This window comes from Bos indicus x Bos taurus, chromosome 4, assembly GCF_003369695.1.
Source record: "Bos indicus x Bos taurus breed Angus x Brahman F1 hybrid chromosome 4, Bos_hybrid_MaternalHap_v2.0, whole genome shotgun sequence".
NCBI lineage: Eukaryota > Metazoa > Chordata > Mammalia > Artiodactyla > Bovidae > Bos > Bos indicus x Bos taurus.
In genome coordinates this window covers 111712781-111734515 of record NC_040079.1, presented here as the reverse complement: position 1 = coordinate 111734515, position 21735 = coordinate 111712781, and the positions used below count along the sequence as shown (strand labels likewise).

The following is a 21735-nucleotide window of genomic DNA, read 5'->3' as shown; positions in this document are numbered from 1 at the left end:
TTTATTAAAGTCTTGAGGGAAGGCTGACTTGGGAACATAGTTTGGGGACAATCTTGCCTTAAAACGTGGTTTTGCTTAATATGAGGAAATATCTTAGAAAACAATGTCTCTGGAATGATGGAGAGACCAAATAGATTTTGTCCATTTCTTTGAATGGACTTCACAACTGCATTTCAGTATTTCAATATTTGCATCATTTTTAGTGCAGACACCTTATTAAAGCCATGGCTTCCCTGATAGTCACACAGTCCAACCACAAGAAATACAAATTTGTATCACAATCTCTTAATAATGTTTTATTTGAAAAATTTCAAACATACACGGAAGTAGAGAGGAGAGTATGTTGAACCCACATATGCTTATTACCAAGATTTAACAGTTATTAAAATTTTGCTTCATTTTTTCTTTATTGTCTATCCTCCTTTTTTGCTGAACTGTTTTAAGGCATATCCAAGACATCATATCATTTCATTCTTTCACTCTTTCAGTGTGTCTTCACTAAAGTGGATATTGCTTATATTACTTGCAATAATATTGTTGCATTTATCAAAATTATGGTAATTTCTTGGGAATGTCTGTTACCCAGTTCACATTCTAAGTTTGAAAAATATTGAGATATAGTTCACATAACATAAAAGTTAGTCTTTAAATAGAAAATTCAGTGGTTTGTAGGATATTAAAAAACATATGCAACCATCACTCCTATTTTCAGCATCTTTTTATCAGCACCCAAAGAAACCCATACTCAGCAATCACTCCCCATTTTCTCCTCCCTCCTTTAATCTAATTCCTGTCTCTAGATTTTGCCTATTCTGGGCCGTATCTGGTCTTTTCTGACTGGCTTCTTTCTTTTAGCTTAATGTTTTCAAAGTCCATTCATATTTTAGCATGAATTGGTACGTTATTCCTTTCTATGTCTGAGTTATGTCCCATGGTATGGATATGTTACATTTTGTTTTCACCAAATGTTGGTGGACATTTGGGATGTTTCCACGTTTTGTCTATTTGAAACACATCATTATGAACATTCAGGCACATTTTTGTGTTGACATATATTTACATTTCTTGTGTGTATATCCCTAAGAGTGGAATGGGTAGGTCACATGGTAACTCAATATATAACTTTTTGAGGAATTGCCAAACTGTTTTCAAAGCGATGGCAACATTTTTCATTCCCATCGTGTCAACTTTTGAGAATTCTGATTGCTCCGCATCCTCACCTTTACCTGTTACTTATCGTCTGTCTGTGAGATTTAGCCGTCTTAGTGGGTGTTGACGTGGTATCTCATTGTGATTTTGATTTGCATAATCAATTATAAATATATAATTGATACAAATATATGTAAATTATATGTTATAAATATATAACATGTTATAAATATATAACATATAATTTATAAATTATAAATATATAATATATAATCAATTATATTTCCCTAATGACAAATATTAAGAACCTTTTCATTTGTGTATTGTCCATTTATATTTCTTCTTTGGAGAAATACTTACTCAAATCCTCCCCTAGCTTTGAAGTGGGTAATTTGTTTTTTTACTATTGGATTGCAAGAGTTCTTTGTATATTCTGAATACCAGGACCTTGGCAGATGTATTATTTGCAGGTATGTAAATCTATTCTTCAGGTTGTCTTTTCACTTTCTTGATGCTATCCTTTGAATCACAAAAAATTTCAAATTTTGATCAAGTCCAATTTACCTGTTTTTTCTTGCTTCTGGTTTTGGTGTTATACCTAAGAAACCATTGTCTAATCCAAGATCATATAGATTTATGTCTATTTTTTTGTGAGAGTTTTTAACTTTAGCATTTATTTTAGGCCTTTGATACATTTCAAGCTCATTTTTGTGTGTGTATGGTATAAGGAAGGGGCCACACTCTTAAAAGTGAAATTTTAGCTTCAGCCTTCAGGTTGACCTGGAAAGACAGTTATTTTCCTTCCACCTGCATGTCCTGGTGGACCCCACGCCCCATCCCAACTCTTCTATCCTTAGCAAATCAGGACACAATTTATTAGAATTTCTTTGTGTATTAGGGGCAGTGTAATCAGAGTACGAGAGGACAAAGTCTTCATTACAAATTTGATTACATTTAATTAAGCAAACAAGCACGGTATAATAGACATCTGTGTTTTCGTCTTCCTCCTGTTTGGTTTGTTTGTTCTTCCCTTCCTTGCTTAGTCACTGTCACGTTCGCCTCTTTGCGACCCTGTGGACCACAGCCCTCCAGGCTCCTCTGTTCATGGAATTCTCTGGGCAAGAGCACTGGAGAGGGTTGCCATTCCGTCCTCCAGGGGATCTTCCCAGCCCAGGGATCGAACCCAGGTCTCCCACATTGCAGGCGGATTCTTTACTGACTGAGCTACCAGGGAAGCCCTTTGCCTTCCTTGACGACTCCATTTTTCTGGAAATGGCACGTGGGTTGTGGAGTCGGCTTCCCACAGTCCCCGTCTGTAAGCTGACCTTACAGCACATGCGCCTGTTCAAGGAGTGGGCGAATTGTGCTGACTTGGCCGATGAGAACTTAATATCTGGAGCCATGGTGATTGGTGCAGAGATGTACATAGAACCAAAAAGGATCAACAGAGATGTATGTGGAATTAGTGGGAAAATAAGTAGGTGTAGCCTGGAAGTCCTGCTGTCTTAACATCAGAAAGGGGTACATTACATTCAGTTGCTCAGTTGTGTCCGACTCTGTGACTGCATGGACTGCAGCATGCCAGGCCTCCCTGTCTATCACCAACTCCCGGAGTTTACCCAAATTCATGTCCACTGAGTTGGTGATGCTATCCAACCATCTCATCCTTTGTTGTCCCCTTCTCCTCCTGCCTTAAATCTTTCCCAGCATCAGGATCTTTTTCCAGTGAGTCAGTTCTTCGCATCAGGCAGCCAAAGTATTGGAGTTTCAGCTTCAGCATCAGTCCTTCCAATGAATATTCAGGACAGATTTCCTTCAGGATTGAGTGCTTTGATCTCTTTGCAGTTTAAGGGACTCTCAAGAGTTTTTTCCAACACCACAGTTCAAAAGCATCAATTCTTCAACACTCAGCTTTCTTTATAGTCCAACTCCTGCATTCATACATGACTACTGGAAAAACATAGCCTTGACTAGATGGACCTTTGTTGGCAAAGTAATGTCTTTCCTTTTTAACATGCTGTCTAGGTTGGTCATAGCTTTTCTTCCAAGGAGCAAGTGTCTTTTAGTTTCTTGGCTGCAATCACCATCTGCAGTGATTTTGGAGTCCCCCCAAAATAAAGTCTCTTACTGTTTTCATTGTTTCCTCATCTATTTGCCATGAAGTGATGGGACTGGATTCCATGATCTTAGTTTTCTGAATGTTAAGCTTTAAGTCAGCTTTTTCACTCTCCTCTTTCAGTTTCATCAAGAGGCTCCCCAGTTCTTCGCAGAAAGGGGAATCTGTCTGTTAATAAAACCAACATGTTGTATGGCAGAAACCAACACAATATTATAAAGCAGTTATCCTCCAATAAAAAGCCAAGCAATGTGAGGAAAGGTGAGTTGAGAGATGGGTTCTTACTATCCACTCAGCAGCAGGACCCAGCTTTGCCTGAGGTTTAAACTATTTCTGGGCCTTCTGAATGCATGAGATACACAGATATTCCTTTTTAGATTCACAGCTGAAAGACTTGTGGTTCTGCTGCAGATAGAATGATAGAAGCTGAAGACACAGACTGTAGAAAATGCTTTGTGCCTTTTTGGACTTGACAACCTAGAAGGGAAACCAAGAGAGAGAAAGAAAGAAATGTATGACAAATGCACGAGTAGACCCCTGAATAAAACAGGTGAACAGCACAACTACTGGGGCGGGAACTGGAAAAAGTCTTCAGAAAGATAATTACTGATTTGGGGTTGAGAAATGAACTGGCGTTCACTAACTTGTTTTGCAAACAATAGAACCCATTCTTCCACCACGGCTTACAGAAATCATTTCCATTATGTTGTGGAAGAAGGACACTTTGTTACACTCCACCAGTAGTGTGGCAGCGACTGTGAGGTAGCCCATACCATGGCACCTTTCTAATGGCCACGAAGAGAAGCTGGGGACTGAAGTACCAGGTTGTTAGAAAATTCATAATTTGGGAAGTGGCATTAAGGTTTTGAGAGCCTTACTATATTTTACTTAGTGCATTAAAAAAACCCAAGCTTTCCTTTTGCTTACACGGTTTCCGCTGCTGTGCACAGACTCTCCCTAGTGGCAGCACGTGGGGGCTCCTCTGGCTGCAGCACGGCTCTCATCGCGGGGCTTCTCCTGTTGCAGAGCACGGGTCTAGGCGCACAGTTTCAGTGGTTGTGGCGCACGGGCTTAGGTGCCCCACTGCGTGTGGAATCTTCCTGGCACAGGGACTGAACCTGTTTCTCCTGCATTGGCAGGCGGATTCTTATCCACTGTACCACCAGGGAAGTCCTATTTAGTGTAGTTTTGAGATAAAGGCCCTGTATAGTATTGTGCTTTGTGTTGTTTTAACCCTATAGACTTAGGATCATTCAGTCCAACTCTTTCATTTCACTGAGAAAAGAAATTATAGCCCCTCTAGAGTGTACCCCGGAGAAGGCAGTGGCACCCCACTCCAGTACTCTTGCCTGGAAAACCCCACGGGCAGAGGAGCCTGGTAGGCTGCAGTCCATGGGGTCGCTAAGAGTCAGACACGACTGAGCGACTTCACTTTCACTTTTCACTTTCATGCATTGCAGAAGGAAATGGCAACCCACTCCAGTGTTCTTGCCTGGAGAATCCCAGGGACGGGGGCGCCTTGTGGGCTGCCGTCTATGGGGTCACACAGAGTCGGACACGACTTAAGCAACTTAGCAGCCCAGCAGCAGCAGCAGCAGAGTGTACCCGAAGTCACACAGCAGGGAAGGAACTATAATCTTGGTTTCTTTATTCTTAGTTTAGTCTTTCTTCTATTTCATATCTTTTATTGAGGCTTCTGCTGCAGGAAAAAAAAAAATCACTTTCTTAAGGACAAAAGCTAGTGAGACTTGCAGTAAAATTCTTGAGGAGAAAGTAAAGAATAGGGCAGGATTTTATGGGGATGAGCCTTTTGTTTAGCAGATTGCCAGCTGGGTGTTTTCTTCGTTCTGAGATTGGTACCCGGACTCTACTGGAGTGGCTGGATGGCTGTCACTTTTCATCCAGATGGTGCTCCCCCTGTCTGTTAAATCAGGCGGGAAACTGTGGTCCTTATGCAGATTCTCTTCACACCTATTTCCAGCACACAGGATTCCCAGCATACTGAAATTGACATCAGGCAATTATTAGAAGTCTCATATTCTTTTTTTCTCTCTGGAGATGATTTTTTTTTTTTAATTTTCTTTACTGAACCATCTTCTCCCCTCTGCAACTTGCATAATAAGAAGGTTATACAGACCCACTACAGCTTCAAAAAAGTTGCTCAGAGATTAGCATAAAACTATTAAGATGTAAGCAGACAAAATAAAGAAAAGTTAGAATTTTTTTTCTTCAGAAAAGTTGATGCTAATGTTTGCTCCTTTCTGCTGGGCTCTCAGGGGTTTCCCAGGTGGCACAGTGGTAAAGAAGCCACCTACCAATGCAGAAGACTTGGGTTCAGTCCCTGGGTGGGGAAGATCTCCTGGAGGAGGAAATGGCAACCCACTCCAGTATTCTTGCCTGGAGAATCCCATGGACAGAGGAGCCTGGCAGGCTACAGTCCATGGGGTCACAAAGTCAGACATGACTGATTATGCACACAATTGACTCTCAGAACCTTTGTATAGAATAGGGTCAGAAGAGGAAATCTGTGTGATAATTAAGATGACATGTCTCGATGTTTCGTTTAGATAGCAAGCCCGTATTTTCTTATTTTGTGTGTGTTTGGGGTGGCTGAATAGAGGGCCACTGGTGGAGTCTGGGGAGACAGGGTGATGATGCCCTTCTCTCTCTCTCCTGTAGCAGACTTTGGTGTTTAGCACCACTGGCTGTTGTTTCATGTCTTTCCTGAGGCTCAGTGGAAGTGTTTCTAATGAATTTCCCACTATTGCAGTTATGAAACTTGCCTAACACATAGAAAGTTCCTTTGGCACATTTCCTAGTAGTATGTCAAAAGAAAAGTGAAATTCACATGACATACACTCACTACAAGTTTGCTGTCTAAAACTGAGGATGACACAGAAAGACAAATGTGTTTAAGCTAGCTGCAAATTATTCTGTTCTCTTTGGTGTCCAGGAACCATTTGCTAGAGCTTGGGAAATTGAATAGCTTGTCAGTTATACTCAGCGTTGGGTGTAGTCTGTCTTGGTGGATAAGTGAAATGGAAGGAAAATACAACTTTTGGAATTGCTTGGACCTAGTGTAGGAGGGAAACTGGAAGAGATGAAGTCTGAGTGAAGCTGGGAGAGAAGAGTATAGGCATATAGAATATAGGAATGTAGAAAATTCTATGTGTGTGTGTATATATATATATATTTTTCAGTAATAGTTGTATTGAGATATAATTCACATACTATACAACTTCACCCATTTTAAGTTTTTCAGTGGTTTTTAGTATATTCACAGAATTGTGCAAACAATACCATTGTCAATCTTAGAACATTGCATCACCTCAAAAAAAAAAAAAAACCTCATGGGATGAATTGAGAGAGTAACGTTGAAACATACATTACCATGTGTAAAACAGATAACGAGGGGGGGGGGTTTGCTGTCTATAACACAGAAAGGCTCAAGAGGGAAGGGATATTTGTAAACTTAGAGCTGATTCACCTTGTTGAATGGCAGAAACCAGCACAATGTTGCAGAGCAATTATCCTCCAATTAAAAATTAAAAAAAAAAAAAAAGAAACCTTGTATGCTTTGCCTATTGCAGCCCCCCAGCCCTGAGCAGTCACTGTTTTCCTTTCTCTGTGTTTGGGTTTCCCTACTCTGGACACGTTTGTATTAACGGGATCGTAACATTGCAATGTGTGGCCTTTTGTTTCTGGCTTCTTTCATCTAGAATAAAGTCTACAGGATCCTTCTGTGCTATAGCAGACTTCAGTGTCATATTCATTTTTATGACTGAGGAGTATTTCATGGTGTGGATATATCATATTTTGTTTATCCATTCATCAGTTGATCCACATTTGTATTGTGTTTACCTTTTGGCTATTAGGGATAATGTTGCTATAAGGATTTGTTTATACATTTTATTTTTACACAGATGTAATACACAGGTCAGTGGGAAATTATTCTATTAATAACAAAGATGTCAGAAATATTTTAGCTTACTGTAGTTTCAATACTAATTGATGTTTTATCATGTAAAACCCGTGTATTTATTTCTAAGGAGTAGGTAAAAAATTCAGAAATCTGATTTTAGTTTAGTTATGGAGCTGGAACTTTTTTAACTGGTTCCATTTTAAGAAATTATTAAACTGTTCCCCCAGACACATCACTATCCAAGATATTGGTTCTCACACTCTTATCATTTCATTCTGACTAAGGGGTAGGAAATACATGAGGAAACAGTGGAAACAGTGTCAGACTTTATTTTGGGGGGCTCCAAAATCACTGCAGATGGTGACTGCAGCCATGAAATTAAAAGATGCTTACTCCTTGGAAGGAAAGTTGTGACCAACCTAGATAGCATACCGAAAAGCAGAGACATTACTTTGCCAACAAAGGTCCGTCTAGTCAAGGCTATGGTTTTTCCTGTGGTCATGTATGGATGTGAGAGTTGGACTGTGAAGAAGGCTGAGCGCCAAAGAATTGATGCTTTTGAACTGTGGTGTTGGAGAAGACTCTTGAGAGTCCCTTGGACTGTGAGGAAATCCAACCAGTCCATTCTGAGGGAGATCAGCCCTGGGATTTCTTTGGAAGGAATGATGCTAAAGCTGAGACGCCAGTACTTTGGCCACCTCAGGCAGGGAGTTGACTCATTGGAAAAGACTCTGATGCTGGGAGGGATTGGGGGCAGGAAGAGAAGGGGACGACAGAGGATGAGATGGCTGGATGGCATTACTGACTCCACGGACGTGAGTCTGAGTGAATTCCGGGAGTTGGTGATGGATAGGGAGGCCTGGCGTGCTGCGATTCATGGGGTCGCAAAGAGTCGGACACGACCGAGTGACTGAACTGAACTGAAAGGGGTAGGACCTTCTGCCATCAGGCGCTGGGGCTGGCTCCATGCTCCTGATGCTCCTGTAGCAAGGAGACGCCGTTAGTAGAAGAAATTAGCACATGGATTGACTTCAGTATGTTGGATGGCATTGTGGGGAGCCGTTACTGGAGAAGGAAGAGGAATGATGGCTTCACACCTGGAAGGGTCAGTGAAGACTGCATTTCACAAATGTGGTCACATTCAAATTTGAGTTTTCCAAAAATGAATTAGAACCTTTTTTTTTTTTTGCCACAATATAAAATAATTTAAATTTTTGCTCGCTACTTTCTTGTTACCATCATAATCACTATTATTTAACACTCTGTGTTTTCTTTTTTTTATTAGGGAAACAAAATAAAATGAATCATGTTCACATAACAAACTACCAAACCTTGTCAGTTGTACAAAATTAAAATTTCTTTTTCTGTGGACTTACATTATTTCTACTTTCTTTTGAGCTATTTTATATTTATATTAACATTTTGACAAGCTTTTCTGTTTTTTTTTTAAATCCATTTATTGAACAGAAAACTTGGATATTAATGAAGTAGAATAGGGGTAACTTTATATGGAAAGATGAAGTTCTTAGTATTGAGATCATGTATTTTACTAGAGTTTAAAATTAATACAAATTTTTTCTTAGGTTTTTCTCAGTATATGTTTGGTACACAAATAGTATTTTGAAGTCTAGTCTTTATTTATTTTTAAAGAATAATTAATTATTGTCTTACTTACAAGTGTTGTGAAAATTGCTTATTTTGTTATATCAAGAACTATGGAATTTGAAAGAAACTCTTAAAATTGTTTAGTTCATTGCCCAGAGACAAAATAGATGGTGCTTATTAACAAGATTTTCCCTAGAAGTCTTCTAATTTCAGTATGACAATGATTCCGATATGTATCATTGCACTGAGAATAATCTGTATGTGAATAACCACAAGGTCATCTTTTATAAATCACAAAGCTATAAATATTAGGCCTTATTTGTTATGTAACACATCCTTACTTTGCTTTCATGGTTACTTCTGATTGCACTGGTAAAATGATGAAATACTGTAATTGATATATTTTTAACTATTCTGGCATCCACTAAATTTATTCGAAGTTAAAAGTTATTGTTATGTGGATATTAAGACTCTAATAAACTGAATTAACTTGTTTATCACTTGTTTAAGCAGCCTCCACATACATGCTGCTTATTGCTTTTATAGAATGTTCAATCACGCTGATTGCATTGAAATGAGTGCTTTGTTACGAAAACACTTTTTTGGACATTTAGGCATTTAAATGAAGTTGGCTGTTTTGACCCCTAGTTCCGTGGTGAGATAGCCTATTGTTCATAATGAAGGGGGATATAAAATTGCGAGGAAATTTTGAATTAGTCATATGAAAAGGCTGCTTCCAAAGATGGAATAACGTTTTTAAGAATGCGCTTATCTATAGCAAGAACATTAATACAGCCTCTGAAACAAAGCCATATATTAATTATTGGGCTATGGGCCCACCAGGTTACAATCATGAGGGAGACCTCTGGCTGGTGGAGGTGGCGGGGATCACTTGGTGGGATTGTCAGAGTTTGGATTGGTGGTTTCAGCCTGAACAAATCATATCCGTCTAGAGGGAGCCTTGGAGAAGGAAATGGCTGCCCACTCCAGTAATCTTGCCTGGGAAATCCCATGGACAGAGGAGCCTGGTGGGATGTAGTCCATGTGGCCTCAAGAACTGGATACGACATAATGACTAAATGACCACCACCAGAGAGAGCATGGTCATAGCTAGAGAAGAACGACCAGTTAGTAAAGGTGGGACCACAGACTCCTCTAGAATTCCTACAGATTTAGACGTATCCAAGGTGAGAAGAGAAAGGAACTGTTGAGTAACCTCGGCAGCTTAGTGGCTTCCATAATTATACTTGGAAATGGGGAGGTAGGACACATTTAAACTTTTAGATTTTTTTTAGATTTACATATTTAAGGGATGATTCTCTTTTCAGAGGGCTAGGAAAATATAAAATGCATAATTATGGTTTGTGTAAGGATATTTTCCCAAAACATTTTGTCTAGGCAGTTTTGAAAATGGTGGGTAGAAACCGTAGTGACTTGCTTGCCTCCCCGCCCCTGAAGCACTGGCTCCTCCTACCCTGCACTCTGGCAGCTCCAGACTCCTGGGACAGGCGGAGCCCCCTCCCTGCACTCCCCAATCTGGCTGTGAAACCAAGCCAGGCATTTCTCTTTTCTTGCCTCTCCTTCCCTCCCTGGATGGGGCACACCACCCTGGTCAGAAGGTAGAATTCAGCCCTGTCCGTCTGGGATTTATTTTGATCTAGGGTGTTAAAGGGGCTTCCTTGGTGGCTCAGTGGTAGGAATTCTGCCTGCCAATGCAGGAGACATGGGTTCAATCCCTGGGTTGGGAAGATGCCCTGGAGAAGGAAATGGCAACCCACTCCAGTATTCTTGCTTGGGAAATCCCATGGACAGAGGAGCATGGTGGGCTGTAGTCCATGGGGTCGCAAGAGTCGGACATGACTAAACAACAGTTATATAAAAGACTTACATAGGCTCCTCTCCTCCATGCCCTCGCCAATAGTCAATTTTAGGAGCCCCATTTATTAAGTATAGTTCATTCTCATTGTGTGGTGTTTGGTTGTGGTGGGAGAAACATACTGACTTATCAGCAACATGGAGCTCATTAATATTGAGATGGTTAGGGGTTGGGGATGACTTTGTGGATTAGAAAGCCTGGAATCCTGCCCATTCAACATTCCCTTTACATATATCAAGTCTCTATATGTACATAGTTCAGTTCAGTTGCTCAGTCATATCGGACTCTTTGCGACTCCATGGACTGCAGCACGCCTGGCCTCCCTGTCCATCACCAACTCCCATAGTCTAGTCAAACTCATGTTGATTGAGTCAGTAATGCCATCCAACTATCTCATCCTCTGTTGTCCCCTTCTCCTCCTGCCTTCCATCTTTCCCAGCATCAGGCTCTTTTCCAATGAGTCAGTTCTTTGCATCGGGTGGCCAAACTATTGGAGTTTCAGCTTCAACATCAGTCCTTCCAATGAATACCCAGGACTGATCTCCTTTAGGATGGACTGGTTGGATCTCCTTGCAGTCCAAGGGACTCTCAAGAGTCTTATCCAACACCACAGTTCAAAAGCATCAACTCTTCAGTGCTCAGCTATCTTTATAGTCCAACTCTCACATCCATACATGACCACTGGAAAAACCATAGCCTTGACTAGACGAACCTTTGTTGGCAAAGTAATGTCTCTGCTTTTGAATGTGCTGTCTAGGTTGGTCATAACTTTTCTCCCAAGTAGTAAGTGTCTTTTAATTTCATGGCTGCAGTCACCATCTACAGTGATTTTGGAGCAAAAAAAAAAAATAAAGTCTGACACTGTTTCCACTGTTTCCCCATCTATTTGCCATGAAGTGATGGGACCGGATGCCATGATCTTAGTTTTCTGAATGTTGAGCTTTAAACCAACTTTTTCACTGTCCTCTTTCACTTTCATTAAGAGGCTTTTAGTTCTTCTTCACTTTCTGCCATAAGGGTGGTATCATCTGCATATCTGAGATTATTGATATTTCTCCTGGCAATCTTGATTCCAGCTTGTGCTTCTTCCAGCCCGGTGTTTCTCATGATGTACTCTGCATATAAGTTAAATAAGCAGGGTGACAATATACAGCCTTGATGTACTCCTTTTCCTATTTGGAACCAGTCTGTTGTTCCATGTCCAGTTCTAACTGTTGCTTCCTGACCTGCATACAGATTTCTCAAGAGGCAGGTCAGGTGTTCTGGTATTCCCATCTCTTTCAGAATTTTCCACAGTTTATTGTGATCCACACAGTCAAAGGCTTTGGCATAGTCAATAAACCAGAAATAGATGTTTTATAGTAGGGTTTTTTTTTTAAACCTTGAGATACCATTTTCCATTTATCTACATGTCTGTTCTTGTGCCAAAACTGTGTTGCTTATTGTAGGCGTACAAGACATTCTAATACCTGGTATGGCCAGGCTGGCCTTTAATTCATTCTGCTTTCAAACTTTTTGACCTATTTTCATTTGTTTGAATACTTATTTTTAAGATCTGAATATAGGCTTCCCCCACCATGCCAAATGAGCATTGATCTAGACTGTGTAGAGCTTTTGTTCTTGAAATACAAATTTGGCTATTACTGACAAACTAACCATAGTTAATTTGGGGGTATCATGAAGTTGATAGCAAGGGACATGCTCTGAAAAATAACCAGACAACTGTAACTCTATTAAAGGGTTTTTATGCTTTACCTTTTGAACAGCACCTTCTTGAATTACACTCAGAACTGATTCAGTGCACCAGTGCAATTTATCTTCTTTTCTGTGTGTGTAAAGTATGTACACAAATCAGCTGTTTTCTACGTCAGTTAATATCAGTCACCTCTTGATGAGCTTCTGATATGATTCAAAAATTGCAGCAAGGTGGAAAGAGAGAGAAAACCTTCCACGGGAACCATGGTCTTCTATTTATTGATTGATTTACATCCACTTGCTTTCCCCAACAATTTCAGGTTGCTGATAATGAATGTCCACTTTCAAAAAGACCGAAATCAGTGACTACAGGAAAGCAGAAGAAAAGTGAAAAAGGAGGAGGTGGGCGGTGAGGCTAAAGGTCAAGAACTTTGGGTGAGGCAAAGGTTCTGTGTGGTCACACTAGCAAACTGTGCAGCTTGGCGAGAAGGCAGACGGTAGGACCATCTAAGCATGGTATTTATGTAGATTTATTCATTTATTCAGGAAATATCTATTGAGCACGTACTCTATGCCTGGTCGGAGAAGGCAATGGCAACCCACTCCAGTACTCTTGCCTGGAGAATCCCATGGCGGAGGAGCCTGGTAGGCTGCAGTCCATGGGGTCGCTAAGAGTCGGACACGACTGAGTGACTTAACTTTCACTTTTCACTTTCATGCATTGGAGAAGGAAATGGCAACCCACTCCAGTGTTCTTGCCTGGAGAATCCCAGAGTGGCGGAGCCTGGTGGGCTGCCGTCTATGGGGTTGCACAGAGTCGGACACAACTGAAGTGACTTAGCAGCAGCAGCAGCAGCAGCACCAGCAGCAGCTATGCCTGGCATGAGAAACAAAGTAGTCAGCAAATCAGACCCAAATCCCTGCTGTCCTGGAGCTTCCATTTTAGTGTAGGAACCATAATAATATACAATCTATGTTGTATATTGGATATTAGTAATTGCTAAGAAGAAAAAACTCAAACCTGGAAGGGAGGGGAGGTAAAAGATTGGGGAGGATACTTGATAAAGTGGTCGGGGAAGGTCTCCCTGAGAAGCTGTCTTTGGAAAAATGACCAGAAGGCTGTGAGGGTCTGGTGGGGATATTAGGGGAAGAAAGATGCTGGCTGTGGGAACAGCCAGTTTAAAGGATGGTGTCCTTATAGGAGGCTGGAGGGAGGGGGTGCTGGGCAGAGTGCTGGAAGGATTGTGGTTAGCGCCTGCAACTCCAGGAGCAGACCTAGATGTTTTCAAGGCTCTTTGGGTAATAAAGGGCAGGACCTCGAATAAAAACAATCCCACTCCTGCGCATGTGTCCAAGGAAACTCTAATTTGAAAAGACACACGCCCCCAGTGTTCATAGCAGCACTATTTATAATGCCAAGACAGAGAAGCAGCCTGAATGTCTGTCCACAGACGAACAGATGAAGAAGACGCGGCACACACATACAATGAAATGTTACTCAGCCATAAAAAGGTATGAAACAGTGCGACATGCAGCAACACGGATGGTCATAGAAATTGTCATGCTGAGTGAAGTAAATCAGACAGAGGTGAAATATCATATGTTATCCCTTATATGAGTAGTGAAGTTGCTCAGTCGTGTACGACTCTCTGCGATCCCATTGACTGTAGCCTACCAGGCTCCTCCATCCATGGCATTTCCCAGGCAAGAATACTGGAGTGGGTTGCCAGTTCCTTCTCCAGGGGATCTTCCCAACCCAGGGATGGAATCCAGGTCGGCCACATTGCAGGCAGTGGCTTTACCTGCTCTGTGCTCCCAGGGAAGCCCAGGGAAGCCTGGGGAAGCCCAGGGAATCCTTTATATGCAGAATCTAAAAAGAAATGATACAAATGAACTTATTTACAAAACAGAAACAGACAGACTTAGAGAATGAACTTACAGTTATGGGAGGAAAGACTGGGGGAAGGGATAGTTATGGAGTTTGCGATGGACATGTACACACTGCTATATTTTAAATGGATAACCAACAAGGACCTACTTTATAGCATGGGGAACTCCACACTGAAAGTCATGTGGCAGCTTGGATGGGAGGGGCATTTGGGAGAGAATGGATACATGTGTATATATGGCTGAGTCCCTTTGCTGTTCACCAGAAACTATCCTATTGTTGTTAATTGGCTGTACTTCAATATAAAATAAAAAGTTTCTTTTTAAAAAAACAAGGAAATTAGCCTTGTCATACTTCATAATTTTTATTCAGTTGTATATCAAGTTTTTTATGTGCTCAGAGTTTCCGACGCTTGGAAGAATGAAGAGACATACTGGTGTGTACAGGTACCAGTTTACAGTTTCTTTTCTCTTTACTTTGACATAGACCATTTTGAAGTTTTAGCAAACATTTTAGGATGTCCTTCTACATTTGGTACATCATTGTTTATTTTGGACGCAAATAAGAAAAGACCTCTTTGGATCCATTTGACATTATGAATACTTCGATGCCCACCAGAAGAGTATTGTGCTCTAAGCTGGTGAACTCTGTGGTTTGTAATCTCATTTAAGGAGTCAGAATTGCAGATAATGATCCCTGAAATATAATTTCCTGTCATTCACCTACCTGCCAATTTCCTCTAAATTTATGGGTTCCTATAAAACTTACTGTGAAACTCAAGATGCTCGTAACAAGTCAATTTCAGACTAATTTTATACTTTTTTTTAAGACAGAGATACCTTTGTTCGGGTCTTGTAGTCATTTTCACACTGTCTTATTGTGTTGTTGGCTTTTTGTTATCTGCTTATTTAGAGAAAATAGAGTGAGGTTTATAAAATCATGGTTTTAGTTCCAGAATCTAACCCGATAGTCATTTTACCAAGGTCTCTTCTGTATATTCTCTAAGGAGGAAAATATCAAATCACTTGGCATTTTCGAGGCGACGAGAGAATACATAATGTATTTCCTTGGAAGCTCTTCTTTCTTCATGTGAGTAGGAGGAGGAAAGTCCACCATCTGCACCCTCACACGTGTGTAATCAAGCCTGATTCCTCTGAAGTTGATGTTTGGTATTTACAGTGACTTGATTTTTCCGCCTTAATGACATTTGTGATTTTTATCACTTTGTTTACGGAAAGGGGAGATGGGGGGCGGGTGTTAATGCATGTCAGGTCTCTGTGGTTGATGATTAGCACCCCACTCCAGGGCATGTTGCTGACTTAGGCTGTCAGGGGAATGGGTTAGGGAGATGCCCAGTGGTGCCAGCTGATGTGGCTGGCAGGCAGCTGGGCCATGGAGGTGCCTCTTTGGCAGAGTTAACAGTTGGGCCAGAAAAGGCTGCAAATCAACGATGAGTGTAAATATTAGTTTGAACGGTTAGGAGGAGCAGAGCTTCTGGCCTTCGGTTATTAGCCGATTATAGGAGTGCAGTGGTGGAAAGCTGCAGCCTTTGTTGGAGAACAGTATTACTGGCAGCAAATAAAATAGGGGCTTTCAGAGAAGGAAAGAAAATGTCCTCTATTTTTTGTTCAGAATATCCAGTGAAGCCGCGATGTTGGAGCATAGGCACTCGGTGGGCTCTGTGAGGCTGAGCAGGATAGCAGATGGGAGAGAACAGAAGTGGTTTGCCTGGCTCCTTTGGCCAGTGCTTAGGCTGAGAGTGGAGTGTTGGTTGCTGAGACATCGCACAGTCACACCAGTCGCTACATGAATGGGGAAACTTGATTCACACCTTTAGGGGAGGAGGGGTAGGGAAGCCAAGGGAACAGCATACAGGACTACACACATGCATTATTATTTGTTTACATTTTCTCTCTCCTCCACTGGACTGTGGATGCCCTGAGAGAGGTGTTCATGCATCTTCATCTTATATCAGCATTGTTTACTGAAATGAACTGAAGAGTGGGGTGAATTTCCCCTTTTAATGTCATCTTTTTTTAAAATTGGGGGATGATTGCTTTACAATGTTGTGTTAGATTCTGCTGTACAAATGGGAAGCAGCCATGCTGTGCTGTCCTCAGTCGACCAGTTGTCTCCGGCTCTTTGCGACCCCACGGACTGTAGCCCGCCAGGCTCCTCTGTCCATGGGGATTCTCCAGGCAAGAATACTGGAGTGGGTTGCCATGCCCTCCTCCAGGGGATCTTCCCGACCCAGAGATTAAATCCAGGTCTTCTGCACGGTAGGTGGATTCTTGACTGAGTCACCAGGGGAGCCTAAGAATACTGGAGTGGGTCGCCTATCCCTTCTCCAGGGGATCTTCCTAAGCTAGAGATCGAACCAGGGTCTCCTGCATTGCAGGTGGATTCTTTACCAGCTGAGCCACCAGGGAAGCCTGAAGCGGCCATAAGTATACATATATCCCTCTCTCTTGAGACTTCCTTCCACCCTGCTCCCCATCCAACCTCTCTAGGTTGTTCCAGAGCACCAGGCTGAGCTCCCTGTGTTGTAAAGTGATTTCCCACTAGCTATCTATTTGACACTAATGTTATTTTTAACCTCTTCAGTTTGATGGTGACTTGTTTTTCAGCTATGTTCCGAGGAGCCCACTGTGTGTAAATTTACTCTCTTCCTTTTGAAAGTATGAGCTTTAATGCAGAAGGATTGTACAAGAGCAGAGGACAGGACCATCTTTATATAAACGCAGGAATCATCACTGATGCGTTGAATATCCATCCATCCATTCATTCATTCATTCATCAAATGTCCTGGATACCACCTATTAAATGCCAGCTGCTGGGATACAAAATATAATCTCATCAGTGGCTTATGAAGGACCTCACAGCTTTCTTTATTTGAAATAAAAAGAGCAAGAGAATAATTATCCACCTAAATTATCTCCAAAGGAATTGTGTTATGTAGAGTTGAAGGAGAGTTGGGAACAATTCTTAAGAAATGTAACTCAGAGATAATTTTGTGTGATCCACTTAAAATGTATTAACTGATAGCAACTTGAATTAACAAAATAATTTCAGTTACACATTCAGATATAGCATTTGAAAGCTCATTACTTTAGATACATTTTTCTGATAATTTACTCAAAGTACTTCTTTTTGTATAATAAAACTGATGCCTTATTAGGGTAAGTAATACATTGTCTGTTTAATATCCTGTAACAGAAGTTATTTCAAACTGAATTAACGTGTATTTTGTCAAACTGTGAATCTTTTACTTCTTACAAGGACCTCCAGAAACATTAGTTCCCCAAAGCAGTTTCTGTCTTTTCTCCTTTGTCTTCCACTCACATTGAGATATAATCTACATACGAAAGTCGCTCAGTTGTGTCTGACTCTTTGCCACCCTATGGACTGTACAGTTCATGGAATTCTCCAGGCCAGAGTGCTGGAGTGAGTAGCCTTTCCCTTCTCCAGGGGATCTTCCCAACCCAGGGTTCGAACCCAGGTCTCCTGCATTGCAGGCACCTTCTTTACCTGCTGAGCCACCAGGGAAGCATGTAGTAAGCACTGTATAAGTTTAAGGTATATAGCATAATGATTTGAGTAACATACATCATGAAATGCTTACCACAGTAAGTTCAGTAAATGTCCATCATCTCACACAGATACAGAATTAAAGACGCAGAAAAAAAATTTTTTCCTTGTGATGAGAACTCTGAAGGTTTACTCTCTTAACAGCTTTCCTGTATAAGTACAGTAGGGTTTCATTATATTTGGCATGTGCATTACATACCTAGAATCTTTTTTTTTTTTTTATCTTACACCTGGAAGTTTGTACCTTTTGACTGCCTTCATCCACATTGCAAAGAATGGTGAAAGATCCAACTGATGTGATTTTTTTTATCTCTTAAAATACTCTGTGTATTGTGGCTCTGTAAGAAATACTCTGAAGTGACCCCAGTCGTTTTATTGGATGAGAGGAGGTAGATTTTTCTTAAAAATTGTTTTATCTTATTATTATTTTTTAACAAGTCAACCCATTTTTGTTGGCAAAGTGCAGCTGTGTCATATGATTTGCTTTATAAATCATTGAAGCTCTCATTTTTAAGAATGACTTTTAAAGTGATCTTTTGTCATATAGATTCATAGTCACCATGGCTATTAAAGAGACTGCCTTGGTTGATTCTGCAACTTAGAAATGAGTGGTGACTCTCAGAGGCCATTATCTTCATTATTTTTCCCCTGGTAATTTAGATGTGATTAAAAATGCTTCTGTGTAATTGGGAATCAGGGGCTATCGCATTACTATTCCCCCTTTTTATATATAAATTTATATAAACTATAACTTTTATTTATATATTTAGTACATATATATTTTATATACATATTTGTTTATGTATATTATACATATATTTGTGTGTATATGCACAAATACACTCCATATACATATATAGAGAGAGAAATTTGAGGACTAAATAGAAAAATGTCTCCATTCAGGTAGTAGTCTTGTGTAGCATCTGACCTTCTGTATATTGTGAAATATTAGCTCAACTAATTATCATTAGAAGGACACCAATTTATATCTGCTATAGAATTTATGACAAACCTCTATGAGGTGAACTCAAGTTTTGTTGTATCATTGTATATATTTTCTGATGTCTGATTTTAAAATGCTCAAAATACTTCAATGTTGTCTTACATTGTCAAGTATTATTTAATATAATTAAATTTCTCCATCCACGAGTGGATGGAAGAGCATCGGTTCTTCATTGACTGGACAAATAAAATATAGGAAGAATAATACATTTAAAAATCACGGCAGAGAAAGAGCCAGATGAGACCTGGAGTCAGACAAAATGAGCTTCTATTTGTCTTGCTCCCGAAGACCTGTAATATGGAAATCTGTTGGGCAAATTAATCAAATTCCCTCTGTCAGCTCTTCATAATAAGATAGTACATTCAGTTGCATGTCTCGTTTTCATCACATATCAGATATGCATAAAAAGTAGTGATTCAGATTGGCTGCTATGGCGTTTGGACACTGCTGTTCCTTTGAGTCCTTGAGGGTGGAGAAGAGGTGGATGTGATAGAAGTTAGCTCCAGTTACTCGGACAGTGATCTTTATTTTGTTAACACACAATTCTAATGGAGACACAGTTGCGATCCTAGATTAAAAGACTAAATAACTTATTTTTTAAATGCATTTTATGTCTTTGTTGATTGCACCGGGTCTTTGTTGCTGCCTGTGGGCTTTCTCTCGTTGCCACAGGTCGGGGCTACTCTTTGTTACGATGTGTGGGCTTCTCATCGCAGTGGCTTCTCTTGCTGTGGAGCACAGGCTGGAGGCACACAGGCTCTAGGGCTTCAGGAGGTGCAGCACGTGGGCTCAGTAGTTGTCCTGCAGGGGCGTAGTTGCTCCGAGGCGTGTGAAATCTTCCCGGACCAGGGATCGAACCTGTGTTCCCTGCATTGACAGGCAGATTCTTATCCACTGTACCACCAGGGAAGTCCTAAAGAACTTATTTTAGTGGTTTGAAACTTTGTAGGGTTAACCAGGTTTCATCCATGCCTGAGTGCGCTTTAGAATACGACCATGAGTGTAATTAACACATTTTCTAAAAACTCTGTTGGAAAATTAAAGCCCCTTTTATGGGTTCTACAGAGATAGATTCTGCATTTGGAGGTAGTATACATGTCAAAAGTATGGATGCTTGAATTTATTTTATAAGAGAGCATCAGGGTCTTTAGCTTATTTTATAAGAGAGCATCAAGGATAAACATCAAATTTTAACTTTCCTCATATCTTATATTCTTGTTATTCCCTTTTAGCTCGTATATTTCTGTTTTTAATGAACTATTTGAAGACTTGGCTAGTTGGGGGTGCAAATTTCAAACTGTTGTATGTTATTTAGCACCAGACATTTCTTCTCTCTCATATTGCTGGTCTGTAAGAAAACCGGGAGGGTCTCAAAGAGTCCACTTGCCTATAACCTTGGTCAGATGTCACTTTAATCCCTGTGCACTTCTGGCAGGCTAAGACCTCTTTATAAAGTTCTTAGTTCACTCGTTTGAAATGAGTGTTTTCATTACCTGGTAGAGGTGACTCCAATTCGGTATCTACCTGACACTGTCATAACTAATCTCCACCTAGTAGTCTTGTAAGACTAACAGGAACTGTCCATTGCGTCTAAGAAGATTCTGAGCACCTAAGCCCCTATGTTCAACTACTGAGCCGGCGTACCACAACTAGAGTCTGTGCACTGCAATGCAGGATTTCAAATGATGCAACTAAGACCGAACACAATCAAATCAATAAATTAAAAGTCTGATCTTATTTCACCTTAATTTGATTTGCCTGTGTTTTTAGGAGTTTTGAATTCATATTCATAAATGAGATTGTTTTAGAGTTTAAAATTTTGCATTACTTTTGTCATGTTTGGATATGAGGGCTCTGCTAGTGACCAAGGGATTATCTGTTCCATAAAGATTCGGTAGATTTGCCTCCAAAGTATTCTTTAGGTAGCTAGATCTTTGATGACTTTTCAATTTCTTGTATATCAACTTTTTTGTATCACTTGGATTAATTCTGATCATTTATATTCTTACAATATCCTCCATTTATTTTTTTCCTCCCCAAATTTAGTACTGAATGTTTCTTGAATTTTTGTTTTTCTTTTTCCATTCAATGCATTAAATTCTACTGCCGCTTCTTTTTTTCCTTTTTTACCCCATTATTCTCCCACCTACTTGTTGGAGCATAACTTTCATGTGATCGCTGATGTTCTGCTTTTTTCATCAAAAGGCCACGCACATTTTTCAAAATTTTAATTTTAGTTTTAATTGGAGAGTAATTCCAACATTGTGATGTTTCTGCCGTACATCAACATGGATCCCTGTAGGTATACGTATGTCCCCTCCCTCTCAAACCTCCCTCCCACCTCTGAGCCCATCCCTCCCTCTGGGTTGCTGCAGGGCACCAGCCATGCACATTTTTTGAAGCAATAGATACTTCATCTTGTTAAAATCACAATTGTGATACATCATGATTTATTTAGCTAGTTCCCTGATAGTGGACAATTAAATTCTTTTTGCTTTTCTGCTATTAAAATTAAGGCTATAATTTGCATCCATATTTTTGCATATGTTTCATCTCTCAGAATAAATTTTAAGAGAATTAAGTCAGTGTGAAATTATATTTTAATGGAAATAATCAAAGTGTTTTCCAGAAACATTGTACCAAGTTAACTGTATAGGAGCCTTATACCACTGGAATTTCTAGATCTTATTCTTTGCCTAAATTGACATGGTGAAAACATTTAGTTTTTTATTTGTATTGCCTTGATGTCTACTTGATGTCTACAATTGCACTCATCTCACACGCTAGTAAAGTAATGCTTAAAATAATCCAAGCCCCAGGCTTCAGCAATACGTGAACCGTGAACTTCCAGATGTTCAAGCTGGTTTTAGAAAAGGCAGAGGAACAAGAGATC

At 40.2% G+C, this 21735-nt stretch overlaps 1 protein-coding gene across 3 annotated transcripts in view; it reads left to right on the top strand.

Moving 5' to 3' along the window:
• The window catches only part of CDK14 (cyclin dependent kinase 14), a 684789-nt gene that overhangs the window by 70439 nt on the left and 592615 nt on the right, over positions 1–21735 (top strand). The window lies entirely within an intron of this gene.